Source organism: Emys orbicularis (genome assembly GCF_028017835.1).
Source record: "Emys orbicularis isolate rEmyOrb1 chromosome 4 unlocalized genomic scaffold, rEmyOrb1.hap1 SUPER_4_unloc_1, whole genome shotgun sequence".
NCBI lineage: Eukaryota > Metazoa > Chordata > Testudines > Emydidae > Emys > Emys orbicularis.
This window is the reverse complement of record NW_027045131.1, coordinates 223,801-246,642: the sequence shown is the minus strand read 5'-3', so window position 1 is coordinate 246,642 and position 22,842 is coordinate 223,801. Positions and strand designations below refer to the sequence as shown.

The following is a 22,842-nucleotide window of genomic DNA, read 5'->3' as shown; positions in this document are numbered from 1 at the left end:
CCACATCCTGAACTCCTCATTTCTGGCCCCACCCCAGAGCCCGCACCCCCAGCCAGAGCCCTCACCTCGTCCCGCACCCCAACCCCAATTTCGTGAGCATTCAGGGCCTGCCATACAATTCTATACCCAGATGTGGCCCTCGGGCCAAAAACTTTGCCCACCCTAACGCCTGGGAACAGAGGAGACGGTGACCCAGGACCCACCTAGCCAGTCGGTGACGTGGTTTCCTGTGACTGACACTCTCCTCTGTGATCAGGCCCATCTCCACGGACTGTGGCATCTCCCGTGCTAGTGGCTTTGTGCCCCCCAGCCAACTCACGTGCTCACACAGAGCTGGGTCCTGCCCAAGCGTTAGGCACCAAGCGGCCATGACAATATGACTATGATCTCGGGCATCATCACTCACCCCTGGCACCTGCTGGCTGGCCCCTACCCTGTCTGCAGCAGTCACCTCTCAGTGTGCTAGGCTCTGCATGGGACACAGACAGTGGGGCTGGTATGTGTGGGGTTAGAGGGTGGTACCTCCCACTGTGCTCACCCTGTATATCCCTTCCTCAATCGCTGCCTCCATCATGGCCCTCTCCAGCTCCTCCTCGGCGGTCAGGTCCCCAGAGATCGCTCGGTGTATCTCGGGCACGGCTTCCTCTTCGATGCTTCTCAGACCAGCCTGGTGGGATGGACAGAGATGGGGAGGTCGCTCACGGGGCTGCTGGTGGCAGGGTGAGCTTTTCCTCACCGGGCAAGGGGAGAAGGAGGCTCAGCAAAGTCCGGTGGCCTGGCAGCTCCAGCTTCCTTCCCCGAACCCTCAGCCCTGGCCCCGCAACTGCCTTCACCGAGCCCAGGCTGCCCTGCCTACTTCCCAAAGGGGGCGCTCTGGTGCCTGCTGGTTCAGCAGCCTCTCCCACGGCGCTAGCTCTGTGCACTGGGTGTGGAGGAAAGGGGGACTTCACACAATGGGGCTGGAGGAGGGTAAACGGGCTGAGCCGTGGGGTGGGGGGTGACTCTCTAGGGCAGCGGCATCTCTGCCCCTCTCGCAGGGCCATGGGGGCTGGCACATCTCACCTTGCACATGTTGGAATTGGATTTAATACCCAGGGACAGATGATCCTACACCCCGCAGGGAGGCCATGGGAAGCCCGAGACATGGCTCCATTCCAGGTTGGACAAGAGAAATGCCCCCATCTCCCCAGGGGAGGAGTCCTCTGTGCTTGGGACATGCCCCCCAGGACCTCTGATGCAGGGAGACTGGACTCCAGTTTGAAACTCTTGCGTGGGGCTGTTCGTTCCATCAGCCAGAACGGGGGGCAGGGAGCGACACGAGCCTCAGACCTTCCCCTTGTCCCTGCCTCTTTGTCCCCATTTCATGGGTGGAGAAACCAAGGCAGACAGGAGGGAAGTGACTTGCCCATGGCTACACGAGTCAGTGGCAGAGCGGGAAAAGAACCCAGGAGTCCTGCTGCTCACCACTGTGCTTACTCCTCTAGAGCGCGCTGCCTCAGTAGAGACTGAGCCTGGGCTCTTGTGGAAGGAGCAGGGCTGCAGGAAGGGTGGTGTGAGGGCACCAGCTCTGAGATTCCATCATGGGAAGCCCTTGAAAGCCCAGACCTCAGTCAAGGCCCCAGTCCAAGCTGTGTGCAGCAGAGACCAACTACCAGGCCCCGAGGAGGCAGCCTCCAAGCGCTCCCTTAGGCCGGGCTAGCCTCCTCCGTTTCAGGACTGTTCCTCTTAACATGAGGTCCCCTCACTTACACACTGAGACCTGTTTGGGGTCATCCACGGGCTTGCCCATGCAACGTACCCTTTGTGCAGCCCCATTTCCAGTGTTCTAAGGGACAGAGCTTCCACCCACAGACTGTTCCCCTGTCTCCATTTCCCTTTGTTCAGCTCCGTCCCAGTGCTTCCTCTCCAGCCATCCTCGAGAATTCCTCGGCCAGGTGTCGTACCGACACCTTCAAATACTTAGGCCTGCTTCCCACCTTGCCCAGCATATAACAACACCACCACCTAGCTCTTGTGAAGCACTTTTCACGAGGAGATCCCAATGTGCTTTACCACAGAGGTCAGTGTCCCTATCCCAATTTTACAGCTGGGGGAACTGAGGAACAGAGAGGGGAAATGACTTGCCCAGCGGCGCTGGTGGCCGAGCCCGGGTCTCTATCCACTAGGCAATTCTGCCCCCTGAGCCCTGCCCTGCCCTTGTGCAGGAGGGACAAGCTGGCTGCTTTATCCAGGCAAGAGGAGCGGCTGGGATCCCCAGACCTGTTTGCACTGACCTGGATAGCAATGGCGTTCTTTTTGGGCCGATACCCATAATACTCCTCCTGGCGCTTCATGAACTTCCTAAAGTGATCCTGGATGAGGAAGGTCGCGTAGAACTTGCCCACGGTCACCTCATCCTCTGGAGGGGAGAAAGCCAAGTGAGGCCATTAACACTGCCCAGTGGCTATACCCAGCCCCCGTCCGAGTGGTGTGGGGCAGCGGAGGGGGCAGGCAGAGGGTGCCAGGGAGAAATAAGCCAGGGAGCATGGCAAAGACGCACCTCCAATTGGTGGAATGACCTGGTCCAGGAGTTTCATGCTAGTTCTCTTCCAGATCTTCTTGATAATGGCCCTCAGCTCCTCGTTGGCCTGCTCAAAGTTACCTGTGGGGAAACAAACCACCGATCCATTCGTTCCGCCCCGAGGGAACACCGCACACAGCCAATGGCTAAAGGGAAAGCCAAGATGCAGTGGGTGAAATCCATCCTGTCAGCGGTCACCCGCGTGAAGGCCCATCCGTGTTTTCTAGAGCACTCGGGGTTCCCCTCGCAGCTGCGTCTGTGTTCCCACCACTTGCGTTAGGTTCATTCGGGAAAAAAACCACTGTCTCTTGTCATCCTGACTTTGTGGCTCTGTCCTGGCATGGTGCCTGAAGAGTGGGAGGCGGCAGGATGGGATGACACGCCCTGGCCTTGTTGAAACTGGGACAAGCCTAGAAAAATGGGAGGGGTGAGCCTAGGGAGGGGGCTCACTCAGCATGCTGTGATGGCTATCTTGGGCTGTGAGCTTGGGCTTTAACATGCTAAACAGGGAACAGTCTGGCCTGGCTGTGGATGCTACAGGAAACAGCTTTGGTAACATGGGAAGTAGTCAGTGCCCTAAGAGAGGGCTGTTAGGGGTCACCATGTGGACGAGGCTATTGGTTTTTGAGATACGAAACTGTTGCCTTGGCCATTTATGGCCATTAAAAATGCAAGGGCACCTTTTTACAAGTGCTGACCCTGACGGCCTTCCCAGCTTCCATCTAGGGTTGCCAACCCTCCCGGATTGGCCGGGAGTCTCCTGGAATCGGGCTCGATCTCCCAGAGGCTACTGACGCCAATCCGGGAGATTTTAGGCTACTAAAAGTCTGGCAGCGCAGCGGGGCTAAGGTAGGCTCCCTACCTGCCCTGGCTCTGCGCCGCTCCCAAAGGCAGCTGGTAAGACCCTCTAGCTTCTAGGCAGAGAGGCAGCCAGGGAGGGTCTCTACACGCTTCCCCCCACCCTGAGTGCCGACTCTGCAGCTCCCATTGGCTGGGAATTGCAGCCAATGGGAGCTGCGGGGGAGGTGCCTGCAGGCAGGGGCAGCACGCGGAGCAGTCTAGGAGCCGGACATGCCGGGTACTTTCGGGAGTGGCCCGAGGTAAGTGCCGCCCGGCTGGAGCCTGCATCCCAACCTCCTGCCCCAGCCCTGGGCCCCCTCCCAAATGCAAACTCCCTTCCAGAGCCCGCACCCCCTTCTGCACCCCAACCTCCTGCCCCAGGCTCAGCCCACAGCCCCCTTCCACACTCTGAACCCCTCAGCCCCAGCCCAAAGCCTGCACCACCTCCCACACCCCAACCCCCTGCCCCAGCCCAGTGAAAGTGAGTGAGGGTGGAAGAGAGCGAGCAACGGAGGAAGGGGGGATGGAGTGAGAGGGGGGCACCTCAAAGAAGAGGCGGGGCCTCAGGAAGAGGCAGGGCAAGGGTGTTTGGGTTTGTGGGATTAGACAGTTGGCAACCCTACTTCCATCTCAATCCCACCTCCCGAATTTCCCTCTGCCATTTGAAATAGATGGAATTGCGGTTCACCTTCCTGTCTTTACCTGCTGGGTGGTGTCGCTTCCTGCGCTCCGACGGCTGCTGTATCCCCCCCAGAGAAGGAGAGGTTACTCACCTTGTGCAGTAACTGGAGGTCTTCGAGAGGTGTGTCCCTATAGGTGCTCCACTTCAGGTGCGCATGTGCCCCATGCGCCTCTGACTGGATATTTTTGGTAGCCGTTCCCATTCGGCCCATGCATGCCCTCCCAGCAGCCTCCTACCCTGTACCGGGGATAAACAGGGCTGCGCAAGTGAACTGCCCTCAGTTCCTTCTTGACCCTGAAGTCCCGTGAGACAGAACTCCAAAGCAGAGGGGAAGGAGAGTGGGTAGTGGAGCACCCATAACAACACACATCTTGAAGACCTCCAGCTACTGCACAAGGTGAGTAACCGCTCCTTCTTCTACAAGGAGTGTCCCAATGGGTGCTCCACTGCAGTAGCCCCTGAAGGAGGAGGGAACAGTGGAGCTGCCTCTGACCTAGAGGCGTGTACCAGGGCGCAGCGTTCGGGAAAAGTGTGCACCGAGGCCTCGGTTGTCACTCTGCAAATTTCAGCAATGGCTGCATTTTTAAGAGTGCCATGGAGGCAGGCTGGAGAATGGGCTATTCTTCTCGAAGGGGGCTGACCATTAGCAGCCTGGTAACGAGCACGAATGTAACTGGGAACCCACTTTGAAAGTCTCTGGGGGGAGACTGTGGATCCTTTGGATCTGTCCACAACTGAGATAAACAGTCTGGGAGACTGTCTAAATGGCTTGGTTCTGTCCAAATAGAAGCTACCGCCCCTCTAACATCCAAGCTGTGGAGGGCAGCTTCCTCTCTAGTCTGGCGTGGTTCTGGGGGAAACACAGGAAGGTGGATAACTTGGTTAATGAGCAAATCAGAGGATATTTTAGGTATGAACTTGGGATGTGGGCCTAACAAAACGTTATCCTTGAAGAAAACAGGGAAGGGGGGCGGGAAATCAGCCATCAATGCTCCTAATTCCCCAGTGCTAATTCCCCAATGCTCCTAATTCCCCAATGCTGCCTCTAAGAATGCCACTTTCGTAGGTAAGTGCACCAGAGAGCACTTAGTGAGCAGCTCAAAGGGAGATTTCATGAGACAGTTCAAATCCCATACGGGAGCAGGCTCTGCGGGAAAAGGTTAACCAATTCCTTGATGAATTTTGCTGTCATGGGATGAGCAAAGCCTGAATGAATCCCTGCACAGGGGAACGTAAGGCTGTCGTAGCTGATGAATGAACTCTGACGGAACTCACAGAAAGAGCTGAATACTTTAAATCCAATAGATAACCAAAAACAGGGGAGAGGGAAGAAGGAACAAGGTCCATTTCTGAAGGTATTTCTAATAGAGATCTTTCTGATGTTTCTAATAGGACCTGTTGGTTCTCTGTCGAACAGGAAACCTCTATCCCCAAAAACCACTGAGGAACCAAGCTCGGAGTCAGCAGATGGCCAGGTTGGGATGGAGAGTCCGACTGGAGTCCTGGGACAGCACATAGGACATGGCTGGAAGCTGCAATGCTGGACAGGAAGTGAAGTGAGTCATGGAAGGGTACCAGACCTGCCTCAGCTCAGCTGGTGCAACTAGACTGACTCTGGCTTTGTCTCGTTTGATCTTGTTCAACACCCTCTGAATCAACGGTGTCAGAGATGTATGGAGTAGGCCCAAGGAATGAGAAAGGTGTCTCCCAACGACTGATGGCCCAGTCCTCCTCTCAAGGAGAATTTCTTGCACTTTCTGTTGGCGGTAATTGCAAAGATGTCTGCTTCTGTAAACCCCAGGTCAGGAATCTCTGTTTGAGGATCTGAGGGTCCAGTTCCCACTCGTAATCGTGGGAGAAATGTCTGCTCAGATCATTGGCCATGGTGCTCTGCATGCCCGGAAGGTAAGCGGCTGTGAGGATGTGACTGGGGCTTGACACCAATTCCATAGCTTTATTGCTTCAGCACAAAGAGAAGGGGATCTCGCCCCTCCCTGAGATTTACGTGGAACATGCAGGTTACATTGTCTGTCATGACCTTCATGGATTGGCCCTTGCTTAAGGGAGTGAAGTGGATTCAGGCATTCCTGACTGCTCCTAATTCTAGGAGGTTGATGTGCAGGAGAGACTCTTGAGACAACCATTTCCCTTGGACAGTGTGTCCCATTAGCTGCACTCGCCATCCCACAAGTGAGGCATCCAAAGTTATGGCGATGGTAGGAGGCGGCTGGGCGATAGGTACTCCTGCACGGACTTTGGACAGGTCCTTCACTTGAGCGAGTGTAGCACGTGATGAGGGCCAGACACCAGATTGTCTTGACTGTTTGTTTGTTCGGGTGATAGACTATTCTGAGCCAACCCTGGAAGCAGCAAGATGTAACCTGGCATGTTGTGTTATGAAAGTACAAGCTGCCATATGAGCCAGCAGTTGGAGGCAATTTCTTGCTGTTGTCAGGGGGTTATTTGAATCTTGGCACTAAGACTCATCAGTATCAGAAATCTGTCGGAAGGAAGGTAAGCTCTGGATCTTAGGGCATTCAGAGATGCTCCTGTGAAGTTTATCTGTTGAACTGGAGTCAAAGTGGACATTACAGATGGCTTCTGTATTGCAGAGAAGACTTTGACATACAATGGTCCTTGAACAGCCAGTTGTCGTGGTAGGAAAGATGATTATTCCCCACCTGTGCACAGCTACTATTGCCAGGACTTTGGAGAAAACACTTGGGGCAGATATGCTTTGTTCTGTCTGCTACCTCCTTAACTACTTAAAATACACCTGTTCTAGTTAATACATTTATTTCTGGTTTACAATAGAACCCAGTCGATGTGATTTCTAACGGGGGGGGGGGGGGAAGATGTGCACACCCTCCTCCACACTGAGAGAAGAGGCGAATCTCATAATTTCGGGTTTGTACTCCAAGGGAGGGTGGACATCTGGGTGCTGTGGCAAGCTCCTTAAGCTGAGCCTTCCCAGAGCGGATCTCTGTCTCTCTGTGCAGATGGGTGTGGCCCTGCCTGTGTGCTGGGCTGGAAAAGACGGGGGAGCCGAGCCCAGCAAGACCAGGTAAAGGGGGGCCCAGGCTGGCAGAATGGTCTGACTCAGTGAAATCCCAGCACAGCAGGTGACATCCCAGGGGGTCCAGCCCGTCACAAAGGTATCAGGAGAGATGCTGCTATGGTGGTACCTAGGGGATCCCTGCACAGATAGCTGAGAATCTGAAGTGGAGTCCTCAGTACAGTCCAGAGGAGGAGCAGACATTGGAGGCGAGGATGGTTCTCCACCTGGGACAGGTGGTACAGGAGAACCCGGGGGTACCGGAGGAAAGTAAGGTCTCAGAGGCCCTGCAGATTTCACTACCGATACCCATGTGGTACCCATTCTGGCTCATCAGACTCCAACAAGTCTTTGGAGAATCTAAAACTTCTGTGGTACTGGGTGAACCTGGACTGGATGGGGCTCTGACGCGACCAGTGTCAGTACCGAGGATGTGGATTGTTCTGGTGGTATCTGTCTAGTCAATAGCGCTGATACTGAAGATGCTGAGCTCGGAGGAACCGATGTTGCTGTCAGGGTCACATGTTTAGGCACCGGAGGTGGTATTGAAAAGTCTGTTTATGCTACAGACTTTTTAGAGGCAGAGCGTTTAGGGTCGTTTCTATAGCAGGATGGAGCCTCAGCGGTGCCCTTCCCGGTGTCAGGACTGGGGCAGCCCAGCCTACTAGTTGGAGCCAGAGCAAGGAGGGACTGGGAACCAGAACCAAGGATCAGAGCTTTAGTCCGGAGCCAAGGGGCAGAACCGGAGTCAGGAAGAAGGAGTCAGAGTCCAGAGCCAGAGTAAACTGGGTTTAAACAGGAATCAGGCTGGGGCAGGGCTGGGAGTGGGCAGAACAAGGCTGGAGCAAGATAGGTCTGGGGTGACTGCAGCTGTGGGCAAAGCATTGAGCAGCCAGTGACCTGCTGCTGCTGCTGGGCTTACAAGCACACTGGCTGGTTCCCTTCAGCCAGTCAGGCGGTCCTGCTGCAGCCCATCTGGGCTTGCTATGCCTGGAGACTAGCTAGTCCCAGGCTCAGCTGCAGGCCCTCATTCCTGACACCTGGGACAGGAGGTCTCTGAAACGGTCAATCTTGACGGTGACTGAGGGTCGTTTGAAGTGGGCCGTCCAGGAGGAGAGCCGGAACTCCGCTTGGGAATTTTAGCAGTGCGCTCTGTCTTCCTACCCGCAAAGTCCGAGGCGAGCGGGGTACGGCGATTGAGGGGCACTGTGCTCACTTGGCTGCGGCTGTACAGGGGGTCTCTTGGGCCTGGACCCTGAGCTGGTTGGACGGCGAGCTCCATCATGAGGATCCTAAGCTGAATCTCCAGGAGTTTTTAGATCTGCTTTGAAAAGCTGAGCAGATCTTGGAGTTGGCTGGAATTGGAGGCGTGTCCCAGACAGCGGATACACTGGGAATGTCCGTCGCTGACCAGGGTCGATTCCCAGCGGGAAAGGCAGCGCTTGCATCCCAGGAAGCCCGGCACACCAGGTTGATGACAATCCCCAAGGCAAACCCCTCAGAAAGGGGGAGGAGGAAAAAAGGGGCTATTAAGCAGAACCTCCCCAAATTAACCGAAGAGGGACAATTATAAAATAAAGGAGAGAGGCAAGTAAACTAAACTAAACCTTGAACTAGGAACTCGAGGCTAAGCTAGAGCAAAGCGGAAGCGGGCAAGCTTGACGCTCTGTCTCAGGCCAGCGGGTAGTTGAGAAGGAATCGAGGGCAATTTGCCTGGGCAGCTCTATATACCCTCAATACGGAGCCCGGGGATGTCTGGAGTGCATGCATGGGACGAACAGGCACTGCTAGTGAACATCTCCAATCAAAGGTGCTCGGGGTGGAGCACCGCCAGGGACACTCCTCAAAGAAGAAGGCAGCATTCTGTGGATGGGTAAAAGGATCCCTACACAACCCTCACCTACCTCACATGGGCGATGTGAGGCTAAATTATAAGGGGCCAAGTTCCCAGCAGGTGTAAACAGGCGTCTCTCCTTTGAAGTCAAGTCATGCTGATTTGCAGCAGCAAAGGATCTGGCCCTCGGTGCCCAGATGAAATGCACCAGGGTAGCCGATATTACTCACGTCTCACGCTGATGGCTGGGGAGGGACCCCTGCATGGGTGGGGCTAGGGAAGCATTCTGGAGGCGGTCTCTATAGATGCACCAGCCAGCGCTATGCTGGCAGGGCAGGGCACCAAAGCAGACAGAGCGTGTCCCTCACCTTCCGTCTTGATCTTGAGGGCTGTCCGCACCAGAGCGAAGAGAGTGGCGTTGAAGGTGACGGTGCCATCGCTGTTCAGAGGCATGTTCATGCACACCAGGCGCTGCACAACAAATGACAACTGCGTTCACCCCCAGCCCGGAGCACACTTCCCACGCACAGGGCCGGCAGCAGACCCCGGCAGGACCGCTCAGGCCAGGCCTAAGGGAGATGCTGCGCCGTGACAATGGCAGCACAGTCTGAGAGCTAGGGAACCAGAGAGACCCTCCTGGTCCATCTGTGTCCAGCAGCCCCCTTAGAGAGAGTCCCCTTTATATTCATGACAACGGAGATCCGTCTCTATTGCACGGCACTTGTGCAAAGGACGCTCTCCAGAGCACAGCTCACCAGTCAGCAAAGACAGACCACGGAGGCATAGGCTGCATGGGAACAGTCAGGTTCATCATCTGGACCCATGGAAAAGAAGCCCTTGAGGAATTCCACCATGATTTCAATAATTTCCATCCCACCATCAACCTCAGCCTAGATCAATCCACACAAGCGGTCCATTTCCTGGACACTACTGTGCTAATAAGCGATGGTCACATAAATACCACCCTGTACCGGAAACCTACTGACCGCTACACTTACCTACATGCCTCCAGCTTCCATCCAGGACACACCACACGATCCATTGTCTACAGCCAAGCTCTAAGATATAACCGCATTTGCTCCAATCCCTCAGATAGAGACAAGCACCTACAAGATCTCTATCAAGCATTCTTAAAACTACAATACCCACCTGCTGAAGTGAAAAAACAGATTGACAGAGCCAGACGAGTACCCAGAAGTCACCTCCTACAAGACAGGGCCAACAAAGAAAATAACAGAACACCACTAGCTGTCACCTTCAGCCCCCAACTAAAACCTCTCCAGCGCATCATCAGAGATCTACAACCTATCCTGAAAGATGATCCTTTACTCTCACAGATCTTGGGAGACAGACCTGTCCTCGCTTACAGACAACCCCCCAACCTAAAACAAATACTCACCAGCAACCACACATCACTGAACAAAAACACTGACCCAGGAACCTATCCTTGTAACAAAGCCCGATGCCAACTCTGTCCACATATCTATTCAAGTGACACCATCATAGGGCCTAATCACATCAGCTATACCATCAGTGGCTCGTTCACCTGCACATCTACCAATGTGATATATGCCATCATGTGCCAGCAATGCCCCTCTGCCATGTACATTGGCCAAACCGGACAGTCTCTACGCAAAAGAATTAATGGACACAAATCTGACATCAGGAATCATAATACTCAAAAACCAGTGGGAGAACACTTTAACCTGTCTGGCCATTCTTTGACAGACCTGCGGGTGGCTATCTTAAAACAGAAAAACTTCAAAAACAGACTCCAACGAGAGACTGCTGAGCTGGAATTGATATGCAAACTAGACACAATCAACTCAGGGCTAAATAGGGATTGGGAATGGCTGAGCCATTACAAACATTGAATCTATCTCCCCTTGTAAGTATTTTCACACTTGCTTCTTATCAAACTGTCTGTACTGAACCATCTTGATTATCACTTCAAAAGTTTTTTTTCTCTTACTTAATTGGCCTCTCAGAGTTGGTAAGACAACTCCCACCTGTTCATGCTCTCTGTATGTGTGTGTATATATATCTCCTCAATATATGGTTCACTCTATATGCATCCGAAGAAGTGGGTTGTAGCCCACGAAAGCTTATGCTCTAATAAATTTGTTAGTCTCTAAGGTGCCACAAGTACTCCTGTTATTTTTGCGGATACAGACTAACACGGCTGCTACTCTGAAACAGGTTAAAGGTTATAACTCAGACGGGTTGGGTTATTCGGCAGGCTGCATATGGCAGGTGTGGCCTCACCAGTGGAGATGTCGAAGGTGAGGGAATTGGGAAGACATAGAATCATAGAATATCAGGGTTGGAAGGGACCTCAGGAGGCCATCTAGTCCCACCCCCTGCTCAAAGCAGGACCAAGACATCCTTCTATCAGGGATGGGATCAGTGAAATCCATTCAACCACAAAGGCAGCGGGGTGCACTAGAAGATCCACTAGAGAGCCCGTCCAACCCAAAGGATTCTGGGATAAGACCGCATGGCCTTTTGATAACATGCCATTTCACCCAGTGCTCCAGAATCCACAGCTGGTTTAAAATGGCAAAACTGCCTTGAACTCTGACCCAGGAACTGGGTGGCTTCGTTAACGCTTTGATGGCATGAGTCAGAAATGTCTCCCATGCTCTGTGGAGAATGAGCGGGTGCAGGAAGAAGTGCCGCCCACTCTCCCTGCTCCCTCTGCAGCCCCCGGCTTTTGGAGAGCTGCCCCCTGCGGACAACGGGACACGTTCCCCGCTGAGGAGTTTGGACTCCCACCATAAGAGCTTTCATGCAGCTACAATGGGACCCACCGAAGCTGAAGAAAGGCCTGGTCCCCAACCCCAGACCTGAACATGGGGACACTAGAGCTGAGCCGTGCAGCTTGGACCCATCTCTAGCTGAGATTTGTGTCTGACCAAGAGTTTGGGGGTCTTCTCAGAGCTGGGGGCCTCTGCCTTGTATTGGACTGACGGTACCATGGGGGATTATAATTCAGGAAACCTGAAGTGTGTCAGCCTCCGCCCGTTTAAATTGTCTCGCTCCCCCCAAAAGCCTCCTTCTCCATTAAACACTTGATATCAGATCATGAGGATACACAAAACCAACCCTGGATTTCTCCCCAGCCCCTTTCGGTGGGAGCTGGGGAACCCAGAGGCTGCAGGGTGTGCTGGAGGGAGGGGGCCGGGACTGGGATAGAGCCGTCCAGCATGTCAATCATGGAACCTTACCCTTTGCAAAGGGGTTGTTACCTTGCAAGCCACGTGGTGCGGACAGAACTTCCCAAAGCCCAGGGGAGGCTGGATGCTTCTCAGCAGGGTCACCACATCCAGATGTTTGATTCTTCCCCTGCAGGAGTCAAGAGACAGCTGTGCTTTACCCATCTGCTCCAGTGGTAGAATTGCAAACCCTGGCTGGGGATGGGGAGTTAATTGGCTTGGGGGGCAGGAGCTCAAGGTCCGATCTGTGGCTCAGCCACTGACTGCCTGTGTGACCTTGGGGAAGTCACTTAGGCCCAGATTTTAACGGTATCAGACGTTGCTCCGCTGAGTGATGCAACACCGAACTGATTCAGGAGCCAAAGGCTCGTTTCCAAAGGGATATAGATGCTGGCAATGGGATTTTTGGCTCTTTACGGCCTAAATCTCTTTTGAAAATGAACCTTAGGCTCCTAAATCAATTAGGCATTGCAAAACTCAGTGCAGCAATGCCAAAAACCTTGAAAAATCTGGGCTTTAAGTCTGTCTGTACTTCAGTTTCTCCATGTAGCGGGGTGGACACCCGCTCCTGCCCTGAAGGGCTTGAAATCAGCCCTGAAGGAGGGCTGCAGGGGTAAAAGCAGCCCTGGAGAGGGCTGGAGCTCTAAAAGCCGGGCTGATTGGGGAAGTGGCCGTAGCTGAGCCACACCCCAATCAGGCCACAGCTGGCCTGTATAAGAGGCTGGGAGCCAGGAGCTCAGGAGTCTCTTTCTGCATTCAGAGAGAGAAAGGCCTGGCTGCAGGGAGGTTAACAAGATATCTGGAGTGGAGCAGAGCTGGGGAAAGGCCAAGGGAGCCAGGGAGGCTCCGGCCTAGGAAAGCCCCAGGCTGCAGGCCTGGTAAGGCCTATTAGGTACTGGGTTGCAGGGGGCAGCCCGTGGGTAGGCAGAGGCAGCAGGTCCGAACCCCTTTGCCTGTGATGAGTGGCTGATACTGCAGTCTGCCCCAGTGAACGGGGGCTAGACGGAGACTGGGCAGTAGCCAAGACTGAGGCGAAGTGGGGATAGTGGGTGGGGGTTCCCCTGGGAGGGGGAGACCCAGAACTGTGGGGTACTGCCAGGGGGCAGCACCCAGAGAAAGGGGCACTGGGGTCCTGGGAGGGACACGGGGCCAGTGGCAAGGCGGATCACCAGCCTGCAGAGGGCGCTCCAAGGCTGGCAGAGCTAATTCCCAAGGACAACCAGCAGGAGGCGCCGCAGGGGTGAGTCCCTCACTGCTACACTCCATCTTCAACATGGACACTTCTGTGCTGCACAGACTGGTGCGAGGGTAAATTCATTAATGTAGGCAAGGCCCCCAGGCACTACAGAGATGGGGGGCAGAGAAGTATGTAGGTAGACAGATAATTTTGGAACTGATGGGGTTTCATATTGCAGGCCATTGTAGAATGACACTACAGTGCTGACATATTATGTCACTGGGGACTGGATGCTTCAATATTATGTCACTGGGGACTGGAAGCTCCCAAGTCTAGAATCCAGCTGGGGGCAGTTTGGGGGCCTGCGTTAAATGAGTTGGTGTGTCTCAGGCCAGTTCTTAACAGGTCTCAGAAAGCCACTGTTATAACTAGCACCTCGGATGATCATCTCAGCAGGGCTTTAGAGCCATAAGCCAAAAGAGCCTACTGTGCTCATCCAGTCTGACCTCCTTGTAGGATATGTAACATGTAGCATGTATATTTTTGGTGTTGGGACATGGTCTGGCAGGGAGGGAGAACAGCTGGGCGAAAAGATGAGCCAGCAACCTGATCAGCTTAACAACTGGGTCAGCAGTTCAATCAAGTGAACATCTTGGTCAGCAACCTCATCAGGTAAACAACTGACTTAGCCAGCTAATCTCGGCTAGGCAGGAAAGTGTTTATACCGTATATAATGAATAACTTTGTAACAATGTATTCAAGGCGAGTACCTGAACCTGGGGGTGCGCCTGTTTGGCCCTGTTTCGGTGGCCTGATCACTCACTGAAGCAGTGAAGAAATGACATTCTTTTTCAAGCTCAAGGGCCTGTCTGTGACCCTGTGCGTTCTGGGTAGCAGGGAATAGAACCGGTCAACGCTCCTGTATAATACCGGCCAGAGAACTTGCCCCAAATAATTCCTTTTGAACTAATGCACATCTTGAAAAACGTACAGGCTTGATTTAAAAATTGCCAGCACTGGAGAATCTGCCACAGTCCTTGGTATTGACGCTACCCGTGCTATGGCTGAGCTGTGGATAAACAGGGGACTTCAGTCCCACAGGCTGCCAATCCAGCACCTTCCAGCTGTGCTAACTTCTCTCAGCCTTTTAAGGAAATAATCCGCTGGCCTCCCTGGCTGCCACTCAGACCCAGGCCAGCCACAGACCAGTGCTCACTCACTTGGCTTCCGGGTCGTATTCTGCCCAGATTCTTTTGAATTCGTCCAGATGGTGAGGACCCAGGATGGACCAGTCCCGCGTGAGGTAGTCAAAGTTGTCCATGCTGACAGCGACACAGAGGTTGATAATCTGGCAAGAGAGGAGCGTACGTGAAGGGGACCAGATGCGGAGCCAGATCCTCAGCTGGCACAAAGCAGCTCCCATTGAAGTCAGCTGAGCGTCTGTCCCACAATGCACCAGAGAGGGCAGGACATGAGGTCTCCAAATGTGAAGGACGTATATAAAATGACAGCGCACGGCCTGGTGCCCTGCTATCTTCCCTGTGCTCTAAACTGCTACTGGCTGGTCTCCTCTGACAAATTACACACTTTGTACAAAATTCTCCTCTCCAACCTGCCTGCTAGATCTCCGCCCCGATATCCTCGTTCAGACATTCTCTGTCTTCTCCCTGGGGGACCCATCGTGCAGGGACCAGGCCTGCTGTGTGGATTAGGGAGAATTTGGTCCTTACATCGATACGCGATAGGCAGCCAATCCAAGCTGGAGAGCGTTTCACAGCCTGTCTAGTAGAACTACTGCATGAGGAACACACTAGAGGGTCGTTTTTACATGCCTCGCTCTCACCAGAGCAAGACCCAACCCAGGACCCATGTGCCCCACAGGATCCCAGGCTGAAAAAAGAGGGTGAAAAGGGTCAGTGGATGGATCCCCTCATGCAGGGGCTGAGTGAGGGCCAAGCAGAGAGGGTTTCCTGAAGCCAGCAGAGTCTGCAGCTACCGTTGGGCAGGGAACAGACCTTAGCTCCCTGGAAATATTTCATACCCAGCCAGTAAAACCTGTGACAACCACAGGCGAATCCTCCCCTCGCCCCTGCAAGATGGATGCTGACATTTGTCCTCAATCCGCATGGCAGCCCATTCATGTCAACCCCTCCAGCGTGACTGTGGGTAGCTCAGTGGCTTGCCAGGGGGTGGGCTCTGGAGGGTGGAGGACAGCGCCTCCTGGTGACTGAGTTCTGGAGCAGCACTGGTGTTTTTCTTCCCAGCCTTCCTTCTGCCACTGGCGAATGAAGCGTGCTATACCCTCAGCCTCGCAGGAAGGGGGGTGGCAGCTGCACATTGCAGAACACCCTGAACCCTTTGGACCCTGTCTGGACTGCTCTGGACTGCCCCGGACCTGGGGTGCCACGGGAGACCTCATGGGAGAAAGCCTTGGCATTCGCTCTCTGGTTGGTCCCCGGCTGGCACAATCCTATGGCCTCCACTTTCACCCTTCTCCTGTTAAGGACAATGAAGGGACCGGGAGCTAAACACCAGGGGATCCGGAATCAGGAGCCGTACCAGGAAGGCGCAGAGCATGGAGAAGCTGATGAAGTAGAAGTAGGCGAAACCTGTGCCACAGGTGTACTCCTCCCCTGGGGTCCAGTCAGACTCGGGGTCACACTTTTTCCCGTAGCTGCAGGCCAGCAGGATCTCCTGCCAGGCCTCGCCTGTCGCACACCTAGGGAGAAAGGGAGAATGCCAGCTAGGCTCTGCAGGGAAGGGCTACCCTGCCCAGGAAGTATGGGATGAGATTAGCTGGAAGGGAGCAGGAGCTAGTGGTTACAGCAGGGGCCGAGAATCAATATTATTGGGTGCTAGTCCCAGCTGTGGATGGGCAGGGGACTAGGCGTCCGGACTCCTGGGTCCTAGCCCCCGCTCGGGGAGGGGAGTACGATGCAGCAGGTAAAACAGGGGACTGAGTCAGGACTCCTGGATTCAATCCCTGGATCTGGGAGAAGAGTGACGTCTAGCAGTTAGAACAGAGGAGTGGAAGTCAGGGCTCCAGTCAAAAGTATTTCATTTCTGAAACATCGAATGTTAGGGACAATTTGGTCCTTACATCGATACACGATGGGCAGCCAATCCAAGCCGGAGAGCGTTTCACAGCCTGTCTAGTAGAACTACTGCATGGAGAACACACCACTTCATTTCCACAACGTGGAAACAAACCTAACCTAAGCTGACGAGGAATTAAACATTTTTAAAGTTTTGATTCAAATCATTTGGAAACGTTGCCATCAGAACTGGTGTTGAAATCAACACGTTCCCAAGAAACTTTGCAATTTCAGCCCAACAGCGTCTTTGGGTGGTGAAAAACTAAAACTTTCCGACCCGCTCTGCTCCAGCTTGGCCTTGCGTTCAGCACCAAGCCCAGCTGACCTCTGACTTGTGAGTCAGGCACCACTGATGGGCTGGGGCTCTGTGGGCATCCCCAACAGGGCTCATGTGTCTTCTTTGGGCGAGTTCTGGGGAGCCCAGTGTGGGCCCCAAGGCACATTCAGGCCACAACCTGAACCCACAGTGTATTTTCCCTGGAACCTGTTGCAACCGTAACCAGCTGGTCAGCGAGCCATACTTCCCCCTCTGTGCCAGGTCCCCAGCGGCTAGGACGAGCCCGTGCCAGCTGCGGGACTTACGCCCAGATCCTCAAAGGTATTTCGATGCCACCGATTTCAGGGGCCGCGTGTGATGCCGAAATATCTTTGAGGCTCTGGATCGTAGCCCCGCAGCACAAGCTCCATGTTCAGCTCTGGAGGTGCTGGGTCCAGCTCCTGGGGATGGCCAGGATGACAGTGCCAGGATGGTTACACCTCATTGTTGCTTCCGTGTAGGGAGACCCAGGCCCTTGTGTTGCACCACCATGGACTGGTGCATTGTGATCCAGTGCAACCTCATGGCACATATGAGGGGCCCTTTAATGACCCGTGGGAGTGAGGGACTAGCCTGGGGTCTTTGCTCCTCGAGGAAGTCAGGCTGGCTTCCCCCAGCAGTGGCTCTGCATTACAAATGCCCCCAGGCTGGCTGTACCGGGCACCCCCAGGGGATGGAATGGGAAGGGATGAGGTGGGATGAGGAAGGGGTGGAGCCTACACAGACCTGAAGAGCAGCAGGATGGCTTGTGGGAAGGTCTGGAAGTTGTTGTTCCGGTTGATTTGGGTTCCATCCACCAGGGCGATTTTTCCCAAACATCTGTGAATGACATGCTCAGGTCCCAGCTGCCCTGCAGAGGAACGCCCTGCCATAGGCATTCATTGCTACCCTCCACCCCACGTGCTCCCGCTCCTGGCCTCACCACTGCTCCCGCTGGCTCCTTTCCAGCCAATAGCCTGGCACCACAGGGAAAGGGCTGGCCTGGCAGGATGACCTTGTGGACTGGGCACAGCGCTGGGAGTCAGGGGCCCAAGGTGTGTTCCCAGCTCTGCGACTGACTTGCTGTGTGAAGCCGGGGGAGTTTGACAGCTCTGTGCCTCAGTTTCCCCATCAGCGGAATGGGGATAATAACAGTGGCCTCCCCCTGGCAGGGAGGCTGCTGGGGCTTGATTCACTAGTGACTGCAGAGCACTCTGAGACCCCCCTGGTGGAAAGACAGTGGGGTTGTATCTGTCGTGCGGCAGGAGTGCCCGAGGGGTGACCCCTGCTCCCTGGATCCTGGCTCTCCCACGCCCTGCCAGCCGGGGCCCCAGCGCTGTCCCCACCTCCTTACCTGCAGCCCGATCACAGCGTACGTAGATGAAGAACAGCATCACGATCAGCAATGCCACGTAGGGCAGGGCCTGTGAGACAAAGGGTCCAGGGCTCATGTGGGAGTGGAGCTGAGAGGGAGCAGCCTATCCCCGCTGTGGATCCCGCCTGCTTTAGGAGTAGGAGTTCTCCGGGCTGGAGCTACCAAGCTCTGGTGCCAGCCAGGGTTCCAGCGGGGCAGCTGGCCGGAGAGTGAGGCTGTCTGCTGCTGTCTGGGGCTGGAAGTCGCCACTAAAAACACCCGTTCTCCAGCATTCCTGCTGCTGTCACTCACTCCACAGCCTGCACAGGGAGCTCCCTGCCCCTGCAGCTAGGAAAAGCACTGGGGGGGGGGGGCAGGGAGAAAGGGACATGCACAATCTCAGCACAAAGAGGTGCCTACGACTGAGGTGCTGGAGAGCACCCTCAGCGCCCCTCCAGTCCTGGAAGTTCCTGTCCAAGGGAGCTGGCGATCTTACTGATCTGGTCTGGGGAATATGGGGCCAGCTGAGGCTCTGAGACATGCTGACACCAGTATGAATGAGCATCTGGGAAGCCCTTCGTGGCTCCTCCTGAACTCCTAGATGCTTGGGTAACATACATGTCAAGTGCGTGCCAGCTAGTGACCAGTCCATATCGAGGTTAACGGCCTGCTGCTGCTACCGGCTAATGGAGCTCTTGAGCAGTAGAGGCCTGTGCTTTGGGGCTGAAGGTCCCATCTTCAAAGCCAGTTGCCCAGCCACACTGGGGATTGGTCCATACGCACCTGGAAGGACTTGATGAAGGTCCAGAGCAGGGTCCTGACTCCTTCCCCCCGGCTCAACAGCTTCACCAACCTCATCACCCAGAAACGTCGGAAGAAGGTGATGGAGACGCGGGTATTGTCTGCAGAATCCTGCAGGCAAAGCACGCCCCTTAGCTGCTCAGTGGGAACAGAAGCCCCAGGGAGGGGAGGGAGGGAGCAGGCCCAGGAGACCTGCTGAGCTCTTCGGGGCTGCTTGGCCACAGGGAGGAGCCACTGCTGTGTGGAACTGGTGGCATTTCCCCCACTGTTCACCACTACAGCCCAGGGATCTCTCGGATCTGCAGCCCGGCTCAGGGCTCTCCTGCAGTTGGGTGTTATGTGTGTTAGAGTAAGCCCACTCGCTGGGCCGGCTCAGGGGAGCTGCATGCTGTAGTGAGGGTGGAGGAGTGCTACCAAGTCAGTACATTCCAGCGAGGGTGATCCAGAAGAGAGCCTCCCTCCCCCATGCTCAGCTCCACCGGCAAGGGTTACATGATTGAATCCGGTCCCTCCTGCTTCACCTGGGGCTCTGGTTGCCACCACACTGGGCCCGAGAGCCTCCTGGCTGCAGCAGGTCTACGGCAGGGGGCAAAGGGTTTGAGCTGGCTGGGCATGTTTGGTTTGGGGTCATAGAGCGGGGCCGACCAGGGTGGGGTGGGAGGAAGGGAAGGAAGGAATAGGGTAGGTTAGGGTGGGGGAGACCTTCGAAAGACGATATTGCTGCCCTAAGTCCCCGCGAGTCCCTCCCTGTCTGGAGGGAAGTGGGGATCGGAGCCCTCCCGAGGGGGAGGTGCAGCAAAGGAGGCTATCAGGAGAGAAAAGCTCTTGGCAAGAGTGGGAACTCTCCGCTCCGCGACAGGGGCCACAGACACACAACTGACAGCACGACACCCGCTCGAGTAGCCAAACGCTGCTGGGCATGGGACCTGCAGTAATAACACCTCCTAGCTCTTCGTGTCAGCAGATCTCGAAGCAATTCACAGATCCCAGTCTTCGCACCCGCCGGGCGGTAAGGCAGGGCTAGGTTCTGACGGGGATCTGAGGCCCAGCGTGACTTCCCCAGGGAGCCTGGGGCAGGGAATTGAACCTGGACCTTCCGTCTCCTTAGCTAGAGCCCTAACCCCATCTTCCCTGTAGCTCACACGCTGCCTTCCCCACCAGGAGCCCCAGGTGTCTGCGTCGGAGCAAAGGCTCCCAATAACTTTTGGAACAAGCTGAGCAAACACTCCACAGTGCTGATGAGCCAGGATCACAGCTTGTGGGGAAAAGCCCCCGCCACGCCCACGTCAGCGTTGTCTTGTCTCATTGCACCGTCCTGTTCGGTAGCGTTCGCTGGGGAGCAGCCAGGAGCTGCTGTGGCTGGCACATTGACTCACTGGGCGGCGTGGGGCAGACGGGGGAGCAGAGACCTGACCTGCCTGTATGTACAGAGGGGGTGTGCCAGGCACAGGCCATGGGCATGAGATCAGATGATCATAGTACAAGATCCCACTCCCCACAAGGCAGCTGTGGCCTAATGCTCGATGTGGGGAGCCACGAGTCCTGGGTTCTAATCCCGACTCCACCAGCAACTTGCTGGGTGACCTTGGGCAAATCACTGACCCGCTCCGTGCCTCAGTTTCCCCAGCTGCCCAATGGGGATAGTGACATTTGGTCACCAGGCTTTAACACCACAGTGGTGCCAGTGCCAGAGGCAGCAGTCCAGCAAAAACAGCAGGTCATCTCCAGCCGCTCCAGGTTGCCACACTGAAACCCCAGCTGCCCCTCTTGATAGCCATGGGGCTGGCTCGTATGGGGGGAGCTCTGCAAAGGACAGAGTGGGTTTATCCCGAGGGGTTTAGTGAAGTGTCCCAAATTCTGCTCTCCAAAGGGCTCCTGGTCTGAAAAATCAGCCTGTTGTGATCCCTGCCCCAGCTCCATCTCGGCCCCAAATCGCATCCCAGCCTCCATCTCTGGCCTCTCCTCACGTTCCAGCGTGCTGCTGTCCACCCAGAGCAGTATCAGCACCAGCAGCAAAAGCCCTTCCAGGTCTCTGGGTACCGCCTTCTGCTTTAAAACACCCCCACTTGTTCCAGCCAAACTGATGGAGTTTGTTTCTATCTGTTCCCCTCCATCTGTCCACCGCCGACTTCCTTCATGACTGCTGGCGCGAGAGCCTTCTCCTCTGCATCGCCGGCTGTCGGAAATTGCCTCCCTGTGCTATTCCGCTTCACTGAGCTTTGATCGCACGTCACATCTCAGCTGGAAAACGTGCTTCTCGCTTGCCTTCTCCTCCCTTCCTTTCTCTCTCTCGCCTTCTCTTTCCCCTTTTCTTTCTGTCTCAATTCATAAACACTGCCTGCCATCTCCCCTAGGGGTGTGTGCAGCCGCTCGAAACACCTGACTCAGTGACGCACCGCCAGCTCCAAAGAACTCGGCACTGCCCCGAGCCCAAAGAAAACTAGCCAGCACCTGGGCAAATGCCTAATAGCCCTGGACCCCATTGTACCAAAGAGGGGAAGGAAACTGCAGTCAGGGCCCCTGCCCAGCACTAAGGATCCCCAGACTCTTGTCCCCCCGGCATTCAAAGCTGGGGGCTGCCAGGGACTGTCTCAGCTGATCTCGGCTGTTGGGGTGGAGCACGGGGAGAGTGTCTGAGGCGGCTAGGAAAGCGGCTATGTAGAGCTTCACTGTGGGGGGGGGGAGGTGTTAAAGGGCCCACGTGACTTAGGAGCACAGAAAAGTAAAATTAGACAAAACACCCACGCAGATGTCTAGAGACCTTTACCTGAACCAATAGCAATAAAGGGTAAAAAAGGGGGGGTTTGCCCACAATTCTAACAGATACACCACAAATGCGTACATACCTGTCATCCATACGCACATACATACTAGCCTATGGGGTAAGTGTACCCTAACATTTCCGTGGGGGAAGAATGAAATTTGGGCATAAGAGGAAGGATTTCCGACTAATGCCCTATAAAAAGGAGAAGCAGCTCACCATTAGGCAGGCAATCTACCCACCTATCTGCTCCTGTCTACTCTTCATTGCCTCAACTACGTATTGATGCTACCCATCGACCACGGCTATTAACTATTAATAGGCCATATTTCTATTTCTTTTCAAATTGTAAGTTAAATAGGGATTTGAGCTCCCTTATATTTTATTTTAGTACAGCTTAGAGTTAAATTAAAAGAGAGTAAACAGCTCTGCATTAGCTTCCTCTGCCAGAGGTGTGAAAACGGAAATTGCCATAGGCGTGGTATCACATCTCCCAACACCGGGTTATCAAAACAGGGTGTGAGTATTAAATCAACTGTGCAGCTTATAATCTTATATTCATATATCTATATCTATATCTTAAAGAACTGTGATATTTGTAACTCTGTAATTCTAACTGTTTTACCATTTGCTTACTATCTTCATTGATTTTAATAAAAAGGTCTTTATGACTATATCTGTCTCAGTGTAAACTTCCTGTCATACCCCCGAAGTTCCTTTTATAAACTCTGTGAAGCCTGATTCAGGACGAACTTTATCTTCTGATCAAACAACTTGGCGAGCCAAAACCCATACTAATTAATATCCACAATAATAATTAGTAAAATTATTAAACTTATTAATTAATTAAAAATGTATTTAAATAAAATTAAATTAAGTGGATACATTTAATTAACACTACTAACACACCCCAAATCAGGCTACACCCACAGCCCGAACCTTCACCCCCTACACTCAACCCTCTGCCCCAGCCCTAAGCCCCTCATCCCCGGCCCCACCCCAGAGCCCACACTCCCAGCTGGAGCCCGCACACCCCTGCACCCCAACCCTCTGCCCCCTTCCACACTCCGAGCCCCTCAACCCCACCCCCACCACATGAATTTTGTTATGTTCACCAATATGGAGGTGATGTGTCACACGTCACCTCCATATTGGTGCACATAACAAACTTCA

The 22,842-nt window shown here is 54.4% G+C and overlaps 1 pseudogene; it reads right to left on the bottom strand.

Moving 5' to 3' along the window:
* LOC135894781 (voltage-dependent L-type calcium channel subunit alpha-1S-like) overlaps positions 1–22,842 on the bottom strand; it is a 99,991-nt pseudogene that overhangs the window by 13,507 nt on the left and 63,642 nt on the right.